This window comes from Acomys minous (genome assembly GCF_964271855.1).
Source record: "Acomys minous genome assembly, chromosome: 12".
In the NCBI taxonomy this organism is placed as follows: domain Eukaryota; kingdom Metazoa; phylum Chordata; class Mammalia; order Rodentia; family Muridae; genus Acomys; species Acomys minous.
The window spans coordinates 699562-719467 of NC_140493.1; the positions used below are offsets into that span (position 1 = coordinate 699562).

The window sequence follows — 19906 nt, forward strand, 5'->3', positions numbered from 1 at the left end:
AGGGAGAGAGAGAGGGGAAAGAGGAAAAGAGAGGGAGGGAGAGGGAGGAGAGAGAGGGAAAAGGAGGGAGAGGGAGGAGTGAGGGAGAAGGAGGGGGAGAGAGGGAAAGGGGGAGAGAGGGAAAAGGAGGGAGAGAGGGAGATAGGAAGATACAAAGAGGGAGAGAGAGGAGGAGGTGGGAAAAGAGGGGGGAAGAGAGACAGACTTCAAGAGAATCACATAAAGAACATAATGGGCCTCTCCAGTGAGCTGTGCTGTGTGTGCTGATAGGTTTTTCTTTTATATTGCTGGAAAGTAGCCCATTGTCGCCACACACTGCAATCTATATATCCATTTGCCAGCTGATAGGTGGTGTCCAATTTTAAACTATTATAAACTAATTGAACATGACCATGTGTGGATATTTTTTTTCTGGGACCATGTGTCCATGAATAACTAGGACTGTAAATCCTGGATTTTATTAAAGCTGTATGTTTAATTAAAACTGTTTTCCAAAATGGTTACGCTGTTTTCCATTGCACCCACAGTGTCTGAAAGCCCCAGCTGCTCCGTGTCTTCATGTACATGTGTTGGCTGCTGGTTTTTATTTTGATCCAGTCTAGTGGTGCATAGTGATATTTGCTCACCTTCCCTTCCCTCCCTCCCTCCATCCCGCCTTCCCTCCCTTCATCCCGCCTTCCCTCCCTCCCTCCATCCCGCCTTCCCTCCCTCCCTCCTTCCCTCCCTCCCTCCCTCCTTCCCTCCCTCCCTCCATCCCGCCTTCCCTCCCTCCCTCCTTCCCTCCCTCCCTCCATCCCGCCTTCCCTCCCTCCATCCCGCCTTCCCTCCCTCCCTCCTTCCCTCCCTCCCTCCATCCCACCTTCCCTCCCTCCCTCCTTCCCTCCCTCCCTCCCTCCCTCCTTCCCTCCCTCCCTTTATCCCACCTTCCCTCCCTCCTTCCCTCCCTCCCTCCCTCCCTCCCTCCCTCCTTCCCTCCCTCCCTTCCTCCATCCCTCCTTCCCTTCCTCCCTCCTTCTCTCCTTCCCTCCCTCCCTCCTTTCCTTTCTTCCTCCGTCCCTTCCCCCTTCCTGAAATTACTAAAGATATTGAATGACTTAAATTCACTTGCTGGCATTCACACATCTTTGTGTATGATGCCTGTCCACATCTTATATCCATTATTTAAACTATTTTTTCCCTGAGTTTATAAGAGTGCAGAGAAGATGTCACCCTTTTCACATTTTCTACTAATATGCCAGCTTGGGCCACTTTAGTCTTTTAGAAAATTTTCCATCTCCTCTAGGTTGTCAAATTTATTGATAAAAATGTTCACAATATTCCTCTTTTTAACCTTTTAAGTATATTGCATCTGTGGGTCTCCCACTTACTCCTGAGAGTTGGAGTCTGTGTCTTTTTGATCATTTGTTTGGTTTCGTGATATGGGGTCTCATATAGGCCAGGCTGGCCTTGAACTTAAGAAATAAGCGAGGATGACCTTGAACTCCTGGTTTCATGCCTCTGCTTCCCAGTCCTGGGTTAGGCAGGTGTGTGTCACTGCCTGGTTTGTGCAGTGTTGGGGGTCAGACCCCAGGCTTCAGCCATGACAGTCACACTGTGCCGCTGAGACACACCCCAGCCTCAGCTGCAGGCCATGACAGACACACTGTGCCACTGAGACACACCCCAGCCTCAGCTGCAGGCTTGCCAGTCACGCTGTTCTACTCCTTGCACCACCCCCAGTAACACTGATTTTTCTCTTTCCTGTCTCCTTTCTCATTGGTTTCCACTCTAGTAGTCACTGCTTCGATCTTATTCTTTCTTACTTTGGATTTATTTCCCTTGGTCCTTTTTATAGGTCCTTAAAATGAAACCTTAGGCCATGAACTCAGGACTTTCTTTTTTAGTATAAGCGTTCACAGGCAACGGTTGCCCTGTAGGGATCCTTTTAACCACACGTCACAAATTTTAATATGTATGCTTCACTTTCTAGCAGTCACGGTATTTTTTTTATTTTATCTTGCGATATTTCATCCATAAGCATTAAGAGAAGTTACATGTAACTCTTCTAAACCACGGAGAATTATTTGGACATGCTCTTTGTCAGATCTGCAATCTGATTTTGCTATGGTCAGAAAGCATCCTCTAAGATCTTTGTCTGTTTAAATTTAGTAAGATTTGTTTTGTGTCCTTTGGTAGTGAATACTCTGTATGACTTGGAAATAATATGCTTTCTATAGCTACAGAAGGTGGTGTTCTGTAAAGGAGGTTTGGTCAAGTTGGTTAGGTATGCTGTTCAAACTTGTTTATCCTTACTTTTTCTCTAAAGATAGAGTTAAATCTATTGTTAATATAATGACAGATTTGCCTTTTTGCTTTCTTTCTTTCTTTCTCTATCTTTTTGTTTGTTTGTTTGTTTTGTTTTCTTCAGACATGGTTTCTCTCTGTAGCCTTGTCTATCCATCCTAGACTCACTGTGTAGACCAGGCTGGCCTCGAACTCACAGCGATCTGCCTGCCTCTGCCTCCCGAGTGCTGGGATTAAGGCCGTGCGCCACCACACCTGGCCTACCTTTTTTCTTATAGTTATGGTAGTTTTACATCATAGATTTTTATGTAATTTGTCAACTACTTATCCATTGTTATTATTCCTTCTTGATGGTGTGGGCCTTTTATCATCGTGAAAGGTCCATTGTGGCTGGCAAGATGGTTTAGCAGGGGAAGGTGCTTGCCAGGAAGCCTAATCACTTGAGTTCAATCCCAGGATCTTTCATGGTGGAAAGAGAGAACCAGTCCCTGTAAGTTGTCCTCCAATTTCCACACATGTGCTGTGACACACACACACACACACACACACACACACACACACACACCATATACACAAAATAAAATAAAGATAAAAAAGAAACATCCTCTTTATCTCGCTTATTAGTCTATGTGCTGGCATCTATGTTAGGAATCATAGAATCTCTGACTTTCTTATGACTGTGTTTGCATGTTACATTTCTCCACCCTTGTACCTTTACCTGTATGTGTCTCTGTGTTTAAAATGCATTTCCTGATACTCTTTGAACACTTTTCAATCCTGTCTGTTTCTAGCTTTTAATTGAAATGTTTAGACCATTTATATTTAGTGTAATCATCAACAGAGTTGAGACTAAGTTTATTTATATTCTTTGTTTTTCTTTTATTCTTTGGATCAAATTTTAAGATTTCATTTTGATTTTTATTACTGTATATGTTGCTATATTTCCACACCATTAATTTGCTTGCTACTCTCTGGCTCCCAATAAGTACTATTAATAACCAATAAAACCTTTAACTATTAAAAGTCTATATTTAAACAACACACCCTGACACATATAATGGAACTATTTTGTAATATTTTACTGCCATTTTCTTTATACTATTGTCATACTTCCTACTCTTATTTTTTCTTATAAACTCTATAATACATGGTTATTAATTTTGTTTTAAGCAGTCAGTTATATTCTAAAGAAACTTTTAAAACTAAAAAATGAGTTGTAGTATTTATTACATATGTATCATTTCTGAAATTCACTTTTTTGTTTGTTTGTTTTTGTTTTTTCGAGACAGGGTTTCTCTGTGTCACCTTGGCTGTCCTAGACTCACTCTGTAGACCAGGCTGGCCTCGGAACTCACAGCGATCCACCTGCCTCTGCCTCCCTGAGTGCTGGATTAAAGGCGTGCAACACCACAGCCAGCTCTGAAATTCACTTTTATATGAGTGTATGCATGTATACTTTGTGTGTGAGTGTGTGTGGAGACCAGGAGTCAGTGCTGTCTTTGATGATTCATTACTTTACTTTTTTTCAGGATGGCATTTCTCACTAAACCTGTAAGCCTATCCATCGGCTAGACTGGCCAGCAAGCTGAGAACATCCTGTTTTGTCTCCCAGCCCTGGGGTCACAGGCACACGCGCTGGGTTCTGGGGGCCTGGACTCAGGCCCTCATGTTTGCACGGCAAGCGCTTTGCGGATCAAGCCGTCTCCCCAGCCCCATTTCTCAAACTCTCATAGGTCCAGATCTCCAAGTAGTGTCTTTTTTACTTCAGTATAAAAAGACTTCTGTTAACGCTCAAAATTTATTCAAATTCTATTTGTCTAGATAAAAATTCTTTATTGCATCTCCATTCAGAAAAACATTTTGGCTGGATAGGATATACTTTTCCATCGTTCTTTTCACCATTTTGTTCTTTTCTAGGCCTGTGTCTTGCCTGGTTCCTCACCTTGCATGAACCACAGCTTGCTGTCTTTTTTCATGTCCGATAATCTTCATTTGGGGTCTGACCCTGTGACTGCTATATTGTGTTTGAAATGTGGGCATGGTGGCACACGTCCTTAATCCCAGCACTTCAGAAACAGAGGCAGGTGGATCTCTGTGAATACGAGACTAACCTGGTCTACAAAGCAGGTTCTGTTTTTTGTGTTTTTTTTTTTTTTTAATTTACTCAGATAACTCAATTGTTATCCCATCACTTGTATCCTCCCATTCCTCCCTCCCTCCCGATTTCACCCTTACAAAGCAGGTTCTAAACCAGCCAGGTCTGGTCTTTTTTTTTTTTAAGTATTTAAATCTAGAGTTTTAAAGTTTGTTTTAAAGTGTGTGTGTGTGTGTGTGTGTGTGTGTGTGTGTGTGTGGTGTGTGTGTGTGTGGTGTGTGTGTGTGGTGTGTGTGTGTGGTGTGTGTGTGTGTGTGGGTGTGGGTGTGGTGTGTGGGTATGGTGTGTGGGTGTGTGGTGTGTGTGTGGTGTGTGGTGTGTGTGTGTGGTGTGTGTGTGTGTGTGTGTGTGGTGTGTGTGTGTGTGTGTGTGTGTGTGTGTGTGTGTGTGTGGTACTGGGAGTTGAATCCTGAGCCTCACACACTTCAAGCACAAGCTCTGATGTTGAGCTCTGCTGTCCACAACTTTTTCTTCTTTCTTTTAAGCTTTGTTCAGGCTAAGCCTGGGCTGGCTTAGTACTGAGAGATCACTCTTCTTGTCTCTTATGGATTAAGCGTTCGCTGAGAACCGCTCTGAGTGCGCGGGCCTGGGATGCTTTCCAGCCCCGTGTAAACTCTGGGAGTTACTGAGCTCACACACACTTGCTGTTACCCCTGTTCAGCACTGTGGAGTTTTCCTGCATGGATCAGTGTCCGGCCTGACCGTGGCTCTCCACAGGCTCTGGGAGTTCTTTCTCCACACGGCTCTCTCTTCTCAAACACTCTGGCCCACAAGTTCCAGCTGCCTCTGCTTCCCTCTCTTGGGGTGGGGGGGAGGGGGGAACAACCCTGCACTGCCTCTAGAACATATGCACTCTTTTTGTGGTGGAGAGAAAAATTCCATATTAAGATACTTCTTTACGACCCAGAGCATAAGGTCTCTTTCCCAGGTTCACATTTTCTTCTCCTTACACTCTACATTCTGCATTTTCCACTAGCACACGCTGGGTGTGAGCTCCTGTCTTGTGGGAGTCTCACGGAGCAAGCTGTGCTGACTGCAAGGTCCCTGTTCCAAGTGCTCCCTGTGCCTCGGCTCCTCACATCACAGGCCACAGCTTCTTTTTGTTGGTTCTGCTTCAGTGTCATTGAAATTCTAAGCGACTTTAACTAGTTCTAGAAAGTTCTCAATCATTTTTTCTTCAATTATTGCCCTTTTGTTTTGTTTTTGTTTTTGGCTTGTTGTTGTTGTTTAGTGGATCTTCTCATTCCAGCCTTTACACCTCTCCACACTCAACTGCATTTTCATACCTTTGACTCTCCGTGCTATATTGTGGATTTCTTCAGGCCTGCCTTCTATTTTACTAATTCTCTCTTCAGCTGAGCAAAATCTTTTGCTTAATGCACTCCATTTCATTCTGTTTCAGGTCTTTTTTTTTTTTTTTTTTTTTTTTTTTTTTTTTTTTTTTACATCCCCTGAGATTCCTTGCAAGCTCAGTTTTTAATACATTCCTCTGAAGCCTTCATGAATCTGTTCCTGGTGTCATCTTTGGTTTTAAAGAGTCTCAGCCATGACCCCCTTCTCTACACCTGCGCTTGCTGGGTGCCTTTGAAGAATTGCTTGTGTAGATTCTGAGGCTCAAGATGAAAGTGTCTTCAATGAAGGAAGAGTTGCCAGCCTTTTCTGGGTACCCGTGGAAAGTGCAAATTTTGAGTCATTTAAAGCTGAATTCAAGGCCGAAGGCTTCCCTTGGATTCTTATTTAATATAAATCTGGGCTGCAGAAATGGCTAGATTGATCTGTCCCCACTTGCGCTGTTTGGTGCCAAGGAATCTTAGGTGGCCTGGGAGGAGCCACCAGGGGCAGGCCCTTCCGGTTTTTAGTTTCATTAGGAATGAGTTCCCGTATCATCTGCTCCCTCCGCTCTGGTCAGCCCAGAGCTTTGGCTCCTGACTCCAGGCATCAGAACGAAAGTCCAAGTTTGCTTCCATCAGCAGATAGACACCTTATGTGAGAAGCAGTCCTCTGGCCACACTTAATGATTACAGCTCTTACTTTCCATCAGCTTGGGTTGGAATTTCCATAACATCTCGTCAGCTCTTAGATGCTTTTAAGATCTTTTAAATATTTTATCTAGCATTTTTAGTTGTTTTCAGCAGGAAAGTTGATTTGAATAACCTAGTCTATGAGAAAAAAATGAAAACCAAACAAGTCCCACCAACCTGTTTTATAATACAATCTGCTTATATGAGGCCTTGTAAGTAATCAAATCCAGCGATGATTATGGGCTTTGTGGTTATGGAAGAAGGGGAGGTTTTTGGCCTTGCAGGTTAATGTCTTATAAAAAAAATCCATGATATGGCAATTTATGAAGACTCAAATATAAATCAACTTCTTCTTTCCTGTGAAATTATTTTGGGAAGATAAGTTTTCCACTTATATTTAAGGACATATAGTAAACAAAAGTATTTCAGAGCCCATGATGTGGCTCAGAGGGTAAAGGTTGTGTTTTGTTTGTTTGTTTTGGTTTTGTTGTTGTTTGGTTTTGGTTTGTTTGTTTGTTTTATTTTGTTTTGTTTTGTTTTGTTGAGACATGCTTTCTCTGTGTGGCCTTGGCTGTGCTGGAACTCACTCTATAGACCAGGCTGGTCTCATGCTCAGAGATCCACCTGCCTCTGCCTCCCACGTGCTGGGATTAAAGACGTGTGCCACAACCATCCAGTGGTAAAGATGTTTGTTAGCAAATATTTCTTGTTGGCGAACCTTATGGCCAGAGTTCAATCCCCAGAACTGAATTTTGTCAGTTGTCCTTTGATCTCTACATATGTGTTCAATCTCTCTCTCTCTCTCTCTCTCTCTCTCTCTCTCTCTCTCTCTCTCTCTCTTCTCACACACACACACACACAGAGGAAATGTGAAAAGAAATTAAGAAAGGAGTGTTTAATATCAGTTCTTTCTTCTCTCTCCTCTAACTCTTCAGGGATCTACCCTCACCCCCACCCCCACCTCCAATCCTTAAAAATATCCTAAGTTATCTAGCTGCTTAAAATAATGCGCTTCTGTCCCTGCTCAGGGTGAGTGGCACAGTCAGTCAATGTTTCTTATTCCTTTCCAGTCCACAGTGGCAGTCATCACACACACACACACACACACACACACACACACACACACACACACACACGACCAAATAACCTTATAAATTACTGCTCTTGTGCCTTTTTATTTTACAAGGACTGTTACCAAGTGTAATGACCAATATATTGTAGAAGAAAAGTAAGTTCCATCTAGAAAGTGGAGACTTTGTGGTTCCTTGTGGAAATTTTTCTATTCTACTCACGCGAGGTCCGGAAATTTCTAGGGGAAAAAAAATGAGTAAAAACTTACTGAAGCACTTTCTCGGTAATTTGAAGTAGCATGGGCCAACCTTTGCATGGTAGAACAAAAGAGCGTCTCTGGGCTTCCCTTGAAGGCAGCTGCACGCAGGGTACCGGGTCTCAGGCTTCTGCTACAGTCAGCTTTCCACCCTTCGAACCATGAGAACGGTTTTTTGTGTAGGCTTTCAAGTGGGGAAGGAGGCATGGACGCCCTTCTGCCTCTTCCTGCACATCCCTCGCCAGTCTGCCGGCACTGCCCACATATCAAAGTGGGACGCTTCCCCGTCAAGTGTGTCTTTCAGATCACTCTTCTCCTGGTCTGTGATTTCCATGCTTGTAAAGATCTGCCTGTGGTGCTGGAAGAGGCCAAGAAAAATAAGGAAATACAAATTCATAATGTGTGCTCTTTTTTTGTTTTTGTTTTTGTTTTTGTTTTTGATGGGGGTTTATCATAGATGGTTTTATTCACTATTTGCACATATAATCAGAGTGACAGACCAGAGAAGTCATAGGTGGCCCAAGGTCACTAGCCTAGAACCCTCAGCTTGGGGACTTGCATTTGCGACATTACACCGTGCTATATGCCTGGTTCCCTATACACACCTCTGGGAATCTTTTTGCCCTTGCTTCATATTTAGGAGACAGTGACGCAAGGACAGATCTTAGCACAAACTAAATACACTTTTGTATACTTTTGCTAGAGGAATTCAGAAGCTGAGCAGATAGCAAGGGAGTGGAGGGCTAGGAAATGCAGTCTCACACGGGACAATGGAGCAGTGTTTTGAAGCAGTGAAAGGCAGAGTGGATACGAAAGGGGCAGGGCAGCTGAGCTGGAGGAGTTTGAAGTCTCAGTCCGAAGGGAGGAAGTGCTGGGGAGGGGCCACACAGATGACAGTGATGATACGGGTTGTGTAGCCCAGGCCAGCGATGCCCAGAAAGGCAGCGTGTGTCAAGTAACACGAATCTGTAGAGCCAAACTAACCTCTGAGAACTGTAGAGGCACAGTGACTGACATGTATAAGAGTCATGGGGATTTGCCTTTCCACAGTGAGAAGAACTAGACCAGAAAGTCTATAGAAAATTAAGATGAGATTAGGCAGGGTGTCGCTAATCATGTGGACACTCTTAACCGAAAGAAGCTGAGAACTCAGGACACCTTGAAACAAGGTCTGAAGGAGACACCCTTCAGTCTGGGATGAGCTAAGTTCAGTCCTGCCTGGAGGCAGAGGGAGGGATGAAATGTCCTGTCACAGAGTCTGGAAGTCTGGATCACGGCCGACTCATGGAAACAAAGCATCTCATTATGGAGAGGGGTTGAGAACAGCAAGAACCGCTCCAACCTATTTGCCTGGGGCTCCCGAGAGGTGCAGAACTTCTCTGCCTTGATTAATTTTAGACCCAAACAAGAAGAGATTTCGGCCAAACCAGAAAATATTGGCCGTGACACCAGAGAGACTGGATGTAGTTTGCTGAGGAGGTTAACACTGGAAGCAACTGGAAGACAACGAAGACACCACTGGTAGTGGAAATAGAGACAGGGGTTTATATGAAAAGAAAAGAAAAGAAAAAGGATCTCTAGATTTGGGGATCAGACTTCAGCTCAAAGGTCTTGAGCTTGTGAGTGAGGATTGGTTAATTCGAGGGTCCTCCCAGTCTGGTGGCTGTGCAGGAACTCACTTCTGGGAACCACAGGGAAGGCTGGGTGTGTCTAAGCGTGTGCTGAATTCCTGGCTTCAATTACAGACTGCCAGGCGACTGGAGAGTCTGTCATTGCCGATGTCATCACATTTACAAGAGTCATAGGTACCCTCTCAGGTAGGCTTCAGGAATGAAGGCCTCTCCACGGCTGCCACCGGCTGCCCTGCCCCCACTGGACGCAGAACCTCAAGAAGGCGGGGCCGAAGGGCTGTTGTTGGGTCCTCTCGCTCTGGGCAGCGGTGGGTGGAGAATTTTCCATGTATGTCCACTGTTCTAGTCAAGGCCTCCATGTCGCAGAGTGGGTCAGGCTGAATTTAAAAGCACAGTGTTCCTACTTTCAGGAGGTCTTCCGTAGGGACAGGCACTTATTTATCCAGGGTAGAGGCAGAAGTGTGGTCAAGTGGATTTCTCAGACTTCTCTCAGGTGGACCACTCTGTGGCTCTCTTGACCAATGAATTTGTCTCTTCCCATTGAAATCTTTTCAAATTCTCCCACTAACACCCTGGGGATTCAGAAGGGCCTGGCCCATCTTCTCCATGAGATCACTTCTAGGCCTTGTAGATGCCATCAGAGCAGACGGGCATGAAGAACTAGCTTGTCCCCAGAGTAAGATTCCCAAACGCCAGCTGCGCATTCGTCTCTGACTCATGCTTTCAACCCCCAACTGCGTCCTGTAGGGCAGTGGACTGCGAACTCCGCCATATCTGAAACACTGGAGGAAGAGTATCGCCTAGACAGCCATGACCCACTTCCTCCCAGGCACCTGGATCACTCCCTGGCATGTGTCCCGGGTGTTGTGACGAGATGCTTCTAGAGATAGGGAGCGGCTACATGGCCGACAAGGAGTCTACCAAGAGCTGCCAGGCTTTGTGGTTCATCTCTGATTCCTCCATTTGCCGCAGAACAGCATCCTCTCAGCTCCCAAGCAAGGGGCTCTTCTTGTTCTCCAAGCAAAGGCAAAAGACACGCCTGGCCTTCTTATCTGTTAAGTGCCTACCACATACCAAGTTCCATGTAAACATGAGCCTCATGTATAGCTGAACACTGAACAGGCTCCAGCTGGGCGTGGTGGTGGACACTTTCAATCCCAGCTCTAGGCCATGGTCTGCAGCGCTGTTCTAAGACAGCCAGGGCTACACAGAGAAAACCTTCCTTGAAAACAAAACAAAATGTTGAACAGATTCACAAATGTAATTCATGCTGTGAAGAAAAAAAATGGACACCAGCACAAAGTCACACACACACACACACACACACACACACACACACACACACACCAGCTATGTCTATCTCCAATGCTTTCTGACTCTGTACTTCTTTTAACATAAAGTATATTTAATTCATTTCGTGTGCATTTATGTGCATGCATATGGGTGCACATGTGGAGGTCAGAGGACACCTTGTGGGGCTCAGTTCTCTTCTTCTACCATTTGAGTCTCAAGGACTGAACTCAAGTCATCAGCCTTCATGACAAGCACCTTTATCTGCTGAGCCATCTACTGGTCCTGATTCTATTTATTTATTTATTTGTTTGTTTATTTACTGAGAAAGGATCCCACTGTGTAGACCAGGTCATCTCAAACTCACAGAGCTCTGCCTTCTGAGCACTGGTATTAAAGGTGTGCATGCCCCACCACACGAAGCCATTCCCCTTAGCTATAAAACAACAATAACACTATTATCCTTATTTATTATTATTATTATTATTATTATTATTATTATTATTATCATTAGTGCTGTGTGTGTGTGTGTGTGTGTGTGTGTGTACGCACGTGCATGAAGTCCATGTGTGATGCCTCTTTGCTGTGTGTTCTGGGGATCAAATGCAGATTGTCACTCTTGCACAGACAGGGTTTTATCCACTGAGCCATCTCTCCACCTCCTGAGGTTTTAAGGAAAGGAGACTTAAGGCTTGGAGGATGCTATCACTACCTGACTATGGCGCTCCACTGATGCGAAGTGAGGGGCGAAGACTATTTACAACGTGTCCTGATGTCAAAGGAGTGATGGTCATGGAACCGTGGGGAGAGACTGTCTGAGGAGATGGGCTCACTCTACCCTACTTTTCTTTCTCTATGTCCCACTCGGAAATGATTGAGTCTTGAGCCTGACGTCAGAAATTTGAGACTCCATTCATACATCATATTATCTCCCAAATCATAAAGACAGACGGCAACTGCCCCACCCCCCTAGCCTCAGATGAAGGGACCACACAACTCCCCTTTATCAGCTCAATAATTCTGTGAGGATTCTATCCCTTCTCTCCCTACAATATGTAACTCTTTCTTGGAAATCCATCTTTTATACCTGAATATGCCAAAGGGAAGCGGTAGGCACATTATAACATTTCCTTCCTCATTCTAGGAAAATTCCGTCTGCTTTAGCGGAAATCCCAATGGAGGTCCAAGGTAGAAATACAACAAAAATCTGGTAAGGAGGAACCCTTCCTTCCTGTAGTCAGACCACTCAAGGGCATGCTGGGAAATTCCAGAGGCAGTCTCTAAGTGGTCCTTCCTCCTCAATGCTCACTCAGAGGAGGCAAGTCAGTGGACAGACACCAAGTGTGAAAGATTCTTCACTTTTTAACATGAAACTTTGTTATACAGAAAATATAGATGCGTACGAGAAACAGGCAGCTAGGTAAGCTAAGTTTTCTGGTAGGCCACTTCACAACTCCTGAATAGAACCATGAAAGACAAAGCATGGAGTTCATGCAGACAAATAATTCAGTTAAAGTTCGTTACTAGGCTTATATAACTGATCTTTGTTCTTTACTTCATGTTCGTGAAAGACTTCAAAGTTGGAGTCCTCAAAATGTTAGTTTTCTGAGAGAGAGACAGAGACAGAGACAGAGAGAATAAAATTGCACCCATCCTGGAATTATTTTATTTACGGCTTTGCTTCCAGCTACAAGGACGTGTCCTAGAATACACATTGAGCTCTTCTAAATATGGCGGATATTTCTCATTGGCCCACTTTTAAATTTTTCCTATTAAGATTCTGTGTCTTGGCTAAGACAGTTCATTCACTGGCCTCGCAGCCACACTCATTCTCATGTCTAAGCCCGGGGTTGCTCACGGTGCCTGGAATGCTGTCTGTAGTCCCCGCACCCTCCTCTCACAGGGACACTCGCCTCCAAACCATGCCCAGAGAAAACCATTTCCTTATCAATTCCAACGCCCACTGAGGCGGCCTCTTTGCTCAGCTTCACCTAACTAGTCTCAGTAATATTTAACTCCATAAGCGGATATGCACATGGGAATGTGGGAGATTGTAATAACCTAATGCCCCCCCTCCCCCCCCCCCCCCCCCCCCGCGCACGCGCACACACACACTTAGGGTTCTTGAGCCATTGCTAAAATTACATTTGGGATAGACAGGGTCCTTCTGTGCCAGCGTCTGAGGTGTGGGCAATGACACAGCGATGCCTTAGGTGGAATGACGGAGAGAGGAGAGAAGCTTTGTACTCCAGAAGACTTCTCAGTTTCCCACATTATTCGAGAACCGCAATTGACGTAATGCTCAGCGTTAGACCAACGTCTAAACCTCTGCTCAGAAAGATCGTCAACACAGGAACTTAGGATTAGGCTGGGAAGGACAGAAGGGGATCACAAGGTCAGTGGGCTTGGAGTCTCTCTTCGATATTACTTGCTAAAGTGGGTTGGCTTTCCAAGCACCAAGAAGCCACCAGAAGCCACAGGGAGACAGGAGATGCTGCTAAGAAAGGTGATGCCCATGCGAGGAAGCCCCTGTGTGACAGAAAGCAAGGCAGACAGACACAGAGCATCAGAGCTGGGGAGGATGCCGGTTCCGGGAATTTCTAGACGCCGGCCAGGCAAGACTTCCTGGAGGTGGAAGGGGAGGTAGTGTAGCTCAGAGTCCGGAATGCTGAAAGCTACAGGAAGGAGTCAGAGAGGCCGTCTGTGGACCACCAGGAGCAAAGCTGGGTAATTACGGTCAAGGGAGGGGGCAGCTTAATAGTTCATCTCAGAAAGAATTTTAAAAAATAGGCTTTGTTGGAGGTCAGAGCTGATACGGTGGAGGTGAACAGTTGACGGGAGGAACAGCAGTTGGCAGGGCTTTGTGGGGAGGGGAGGCGTGAGTTTGTCTTTTCTTACACGCACACAGAGCATACACAACCAGCAGCTGCTTTGCTACCAACAGCCAGATGGAAGTAGAGCCGTCAGCCTTTCATACCCCAGCAGGGAAACTGCTGCCAGAGACAGTCCTGAAGCACCCAGAAGCAAGACTGGTGCCAAGAGCAAAGTGGGCGCCTCTAAGCAAGTATGTGGCCCTTTTTGCTGACATTCAAAACCCTGAGCCACCCTGAGCTGCCTCGGCCGGTCCTGCTTTCTCTCTGGGTGGATCTGCACACACATTCCTTCAATTTCCTTGCCAAGTAGGAATGCTACATCTCATCCCAGCACAGAAACTTTCCAAGGAGGAATCTGTTAGAATCTGTTCTCAAAACCCACCAGTTCACCATCTGCTTAACATACTGTTTTAGATGCTCTTGTCTTATCATAGACAGAGCCGGAGAAGGACCCAGCCCTGACTTGGGCGGAGCCGAAAACCATGGTATAGCAGAAAAGGAACCGCAGACATAGTGAAGGGTTGGGTTTTCTCTTCCAAGTCCATCTGTGTACCTTGGACACTTGCTATGCAGAGCAGCGTGCTAAGCCTAAAAATACATAATCTTCACTACCCCCCAAATCTCACAGACTAGTAAAAAGAATACAAACACAAATGTACATACTTCGATTAAAAGCAAAGCAAAACAAAACAGAGCTGTAATCAGAAGGTCAAATAATACAGCACTGAAGTCAGGGGAAAGACAGAAAAAAAAAATCATCAGCGATCTAGGAAGCAGCTTGGGGTAAGATTTGCAACCACACTAAACCAATCAGACTTTAATACTTTGATGGAGAAAGAAAAGAAAAACAGCAGCCCAGACAGAAAAAAAAAAGATTAGCATTGCCAAGATCTGGAGGCAAAGGAAGGCAGCATCAGTTTAAGAACCTCAAAGCACAACTCATGAGGTTGTGGTCTGGTTTATACCAAGAGTTTGTAGGTGTAAACAAAGGTCTGTCAGCATAGAGGGTCCTGAGCGTTTGAATTTTATTCTCTTTTGTACCAGAGAACCAGATAATTGACATAGATGCCCTTCAGTTCTTGGAAATTTCCAGGTAACTGATTTCAGGAAGTTTGAGAACCTAGGTCTTGCAGTTCTCCCAAGAAAACCAGAATTCCGAGGTACACTGATGGAGGGATCCACTCTTGGCGTCCACCTGCATGGCTACCACTTTGCTGCCAAGGACATAAAAATCAGGGACCAAAAAAGAGTACAAAGGAGGGGCCAATTAGCAGAAGGTATTTATTTTTCTTTATCACCTAAAAGGGGACGGTGCTAGCTCTGGGCTCGCTGGAAAGGTCCATGACTATGGAAAGCGTCTTCAGAGACATTGGGGGTGGGGGTGGGGGAAGATGTCAAAATGCAGAGACAAGCACAGGCTCTGGAGTGAAGGAGTCCCTCAAGCAAGGTAAGGCCTTTCCGGTAGAAGTTTGCTCAGGACCATGGACACCAGGAGGGAATGGGCAGGGCTAACAGGGAGGACTTGAGAAGCTGTACCTGGGGTTTGTGGGTAGGGAGGGATGGGGGAGTGGGGGATGGGGGATGGGGTGGGGGTGGGGGTGAGGCGGAGCAGCCTGTATGAATGTGTGGAGACAAGTATGAGCAAGCACATGGGATGAGGTGGAAGACAAGACAAAGCACAGCTGGGGAGCACTGCCGGGGAGCACGGATGGGCCGGAGAGTGCAATAAGAGCCAACGCCACAGACTGGTCCACACGTAGGCCAACCTCCAGCATGAGCCCAGGCCCCACCACGAGACCCCCCTCTCCTGCTCCCTCAGAGAGAGGCAAGGCTTCATTTCAGCCTCCACGTCCCCCCTTATATTTTTTCATGAAACCTGGCTTATGTTTCTAGTTGGTTCCGGGACACTGACTCATGCTTGAGTAATGACTGAGTCTCCTGGAGTGTGATGCTGCCTGTCACACCGAGGGGCACGGAATGTAAAGCCTGTGAGGCCCCGCTTCAAATTATGATTAGGACTAAACTCTGCTCCTGTTCTTTGGGGCTCTACTCCTTGCCTTCCTCTTCCTCCACTGCCCTCTGGATACTGTACAGGGTCGCGGAGTCCGACCTAAGCCAGGGAAAGGAGTGGTCAGCTGCAGAAGTGGCGGCTGTTACAGAACCCCAGAAGCACAGCTCACTTTGGGTTAGCTGCCAGACTCGCAAGGTGGGTGCCCAGCAGTCTCCTTTGTAACCACACAGTGGAAACATCCTCCAAAGCCATCAGCCAACCCTTCTGAGCAACCGGTAAAGCCAATGTTGACCCTAAACCATGAAGGAGAATAGGAGGCCGTTTTTGCTGACTATAGCAAAACTTTCATACCGCCCAACTGGCAATTAGAGAGCTGAGGACCGAGGCGTCCCTGAAACCCAGCTGGGGGAATCTCTCTAGGCTCCGCATCCCCACTGCAGAAGACGGTGGTAACAAAGGCACGGCCCCACACCCTTCTGTAGGAAAAAAAGGTACATTTTGGGATGGTTTGGAGGCACCAAAATGGTAAGCAATTTTAGGGTACAATTAAGACCTGGCTGCTCAACCCTACAATAAATTACCATCAAAGGCACTCGCACGTCAATAGGGGAAAAAACACATGTGCTTGCAAGACGATGTGTGTTTGATGCTCATAAAAAAAGATAAAAATATAGGTCATCATCGCGTAACGAGCTTGTAGGTGTCGGAACGTGTGCTTCTGGGGGAGGTAGGGGAGGGAGACTGGAGGGGATCTGCAAACCAAGGGCTGGGAGTCAGGCTCCGACCCCCAAGTCCTGCCTGACAAGGGGCGAGGGGCTGCAAAAGGACCCCCCTTACCTTCCATTCCTTGAAACACCCCTTTCCCTAGTCCCTGCCTCCCCCACCCCCACTGGATTTCTTACATATTAATCACCTCTGCCATTTTGAAATGGCAGCCGGTCCAGCTATTATTCAAGCATTGTTAATGACACCATCAGCCAAGGTATCAATTAGACAAGTTGGGATAAGACCAGAGAGAGCAGCGCATGGGTCCGCTGTGGTGCAGGCAACCCACAGGGCAGCGAAGGCTCCTGACTCGCTCTCACCTTGATGCTCCTCAAAGGCAGCCACGAGCGCGTGGAACTCTCCAGAGGGACCTATGCGCCCAGGGCGACTTCCTTTATGTTCTCCATGCTTGCCTCGTCTGCTGGCCCTTAGTTGGCTTCAGTCAGTCACTCTACATGTGCAGGGAAGGCCACACAACCAGCCCAGTGCAGTGTGTGCCCCTGGGTCTAAAGCCCAGGGTTACAGGTAGGATGACCTCCTCAGCCTTGTCTGTACACCCCATCACGGCTGGAATTCCTTCTCCTTGCAACAAGCAACCAGGACTCGCTTTCAAATCTAGTTATGCATGTTCTCATCCAAGAAGAGTTTTTTTTTTTTCAAATGAAGACTTCCTACTCCTTGTCACAGTTCCCACTCTGGAGTGTTGCTTGCCCCTTGGGCCAAGAGTTTCCAAATGACCAGAGCTAAGCCATTTTTTTTAATTAGTTACATTTATTCATCGTGTCCGTATGAGCACACACGTTACGGTGCATGCATGTGGTGGTCAGCTGTCTCCTCCCACCGTGTGGGTTCCGGGGATTGAACTCAGGACATCAGGCTTGGCAGCAAGCACCATTACGTACTGAGCCGTCTCGGTAGCCCAGAGCTAATTCTTGCATTAGGTTATTTTGGTTTTTGTTTTGTTTTGTTTTTTGTTTGTTGTTGTTGTTGTTGTTTTCACTTCTCTTGGAGAGCTCTCTGCTTCTTGCATATCTGTTCTGGGAAGAGTGGATAACATCAGCCTGGCTGCTCGTAACAAATGGGTATAACAAGTCACTCAGGTCTGGACTCTGGAGAAAGAAAAGGAGCCAGGATTAGGATTGAAATCAGCACAGGGAAGAGCCGAATCTCTTCCCCTGGGTTCCATACACACTTCCAGACTCTTCCCCCAGCTCTTTGCCTGCTTTGCACTGGTCTGGAGGGAAGCGCTTTTCTATGCTATCCCTTCCACCTCCAACCTACCCAGATCTTCAGGTAGAGGGTCAGTTTCTCCCAGGAGTGAGGCTGCTCCCCAGGGCACACCTCAAGACAAAGCTGCTTCACTTGCCTCTGCTGCTCCATTCTCTGTCTTGTTCTCTTGTTACTGGGTTTTTGTTTTTGTTTTTGTTTTCTTCCCCTGCATCTGTGTTTTTCCTCCAACTTTCACCTCAAGCCCAACAAAGCAATGCATTGTAGTGGCTGATGGAAAAACAAATACATTTTTCAAAATGGAGCAGCCATTAAAAAAAAAAAGAAGAAGAACAATAACAATAAAACTCCAGTTACTGTGGAGGGCCCCTGAGGGCAAGAACTGTATTATAAGGATTTAAAATGCTTTATTGAGATGTATTCCACACACTGCATGATTCACCTATTTAAAGTACACGCAGAATTCGGTGGTTTGTAGAATACTTACAGACCTGGCCGGTCGTCACCCGGTGAGGAGGCCTGCATTTGCCAGCAGTCACTTCCTGTTCTCCTCAATGTCACTCATCCTAGGCAGCTGCCAATTTGCTCCTCCATCACAGACTTATCTACTCTAAACAATTCACGTAAACGGAATCATACAGCACGTGGAATTTACATGTTTCCAGAAATCCATATCATTACATGTATCAACAGTTCACTTTTTAATTGCCAAATAATATATATATTCGTTTTTGTTTTTCGAGACAGGGTCTCTCTATGTAGCCCTGGCTGTCCTAGCCTCGCTTTGTAGACCAGGCTGGTCTCGAACTCACAGAGACTCACCTGCCTCTGCGTCCTGAGTGCTGGGATTAAAGGTGTGCGCCCAGCACCAAATAATAGTTTATCTCAGTTTCTCGAACATCAGCTAGCACAGGTTGCCACCACTGAGCTTTTGGGTGGACTCAGCTTCTTTTCTCCTGGGTAGAAAGTGGAACAGCTGGACCATGCTGCTGTGGAAGTTTTGGGTTATATGTAAACATGCTTTTGTTTTAACGCTGGGTGCGGGATACAGGGGCTGCTCCGTATGGTCCACAGCTGATCGCTGCCTCACAAGGGGCATGATCTCTGTCAGCTGGGAACTACCTTGTGTGGTGTCTTTGCCACTGGGAATAAATGCCAGACCGAGAGAGAGAGAGAGAGAGAGAGAGAGAGAGAGAGAGAGAGAGAGAGAGAGAGAGAGAGAGAGAGAGACTGGGGCCTCCGAGAAAGAATGTGGGAAGGATTGTAAGCTTTGTCACAGGTAAAAACAGTGTTGGCAGGCTTTGCCCTTGGACACACCATGGATACTCCCTGAGATTAACCTTGAGATAGACTGGGTAGAGCCATCCTGGGCCTGAAATTCAAAAAATGGACCTGGGGACTCCACCTAGACTACTGTGTTTCTAATCGACCCTCAATGGGAGAGGGAGACCGCCCCTTACACGTGAGAGACAGACAGGCGGACAGGCAGAGAGGACAGAGAGGAGGCAACAGGTTCAGACTGAGCCCAAGCGCATGTGGATCGGGAAAAGGATCAGCGAACAGGCCAGACCAGTGCACAGGCCAGAGACACCTAGGGACTCGTCCCATGGAACGGATACCGGAAGGTTCACTCTTTTTTCCCTTTAACCTTTTTCTCCCTCTTGTGTAAGCTAGCTGGGTTGTATAATAAAGTTTAATTGTTAAGAAACAGAGCCAACAAAGAAGAAGGCTGCTGGTGCTCGCCTCTGATGCTCCAGGTTGCTGTTGATGCAATTTGAACAGAAGTTAAAGATATCCTGAAATGAGGATTGGACTTTCCCCCCAAGGAACCCAAGGTCCCTAAACAGCAGGAGGTAGCTAAGGAAAACTACACCCCATCCCGGTCTTCCCCACTAACCTTCTTTCTCTCCTACCTGGTGTTGGGGTGCTGGAAGGGATTGGGGTGGGGAAGGGAAAAAGAGATGTAAGAAACCAAAATAAAAAATAGATTTTTAAAAAGGAATGCCTACATCATATGGTAAGCTGAATGTTTTAAGGAGCCGTGAGAATGATTTTTCCCAAAGAGCTGCTGTGACTTAATTCCCACCAACAACATGTCGGAGGTCAAAAACCACTCGACATCCTCATCAGCGTTTGTTCTTAGCTCATTTTTGTTGTTGTTGTTGTTTTGTTTTGTTTTGGGTTTTTTTTGTTGTTGTTGTTATTGTTACTACAACCACCCTAGTGGATGTGAAGTTGAATCCCACTGTGTTGTTTGTGTCTATTAGGTGTACGTGTGTATACACATACATGCGTGCAGACGCATGTGGCAAAAAAAAAATTA

At 46.1% G+C, this 19906-nt stretch overlaps 1 long non-coding RNA gene across 2 annotated transcripts in view; it reads right to left on the reverse strand.

Moving 5' to 3' along the window:
- Positions 1-7636: 7636 nt before the first annotated feature.
- Positions 7637-19906, reverse strand: part of LOC311579878 — a 90256-nt gene continuing 77986 nt past the window's right edge. For both annotated transcript variants that reach the window (XR_014773278.1, XR_014773279.1), the window contains 2 exons: positions 16677-17465; positions 7637-8144 (listed from right to left, as the gene is read on the reverse strand). This is a non-coding gene — a long non-coding RNA (uncharacterized lncRNA). The remainder of the gene's footprint in view (positions 8145-16676; positions 17466-19906) is intronic.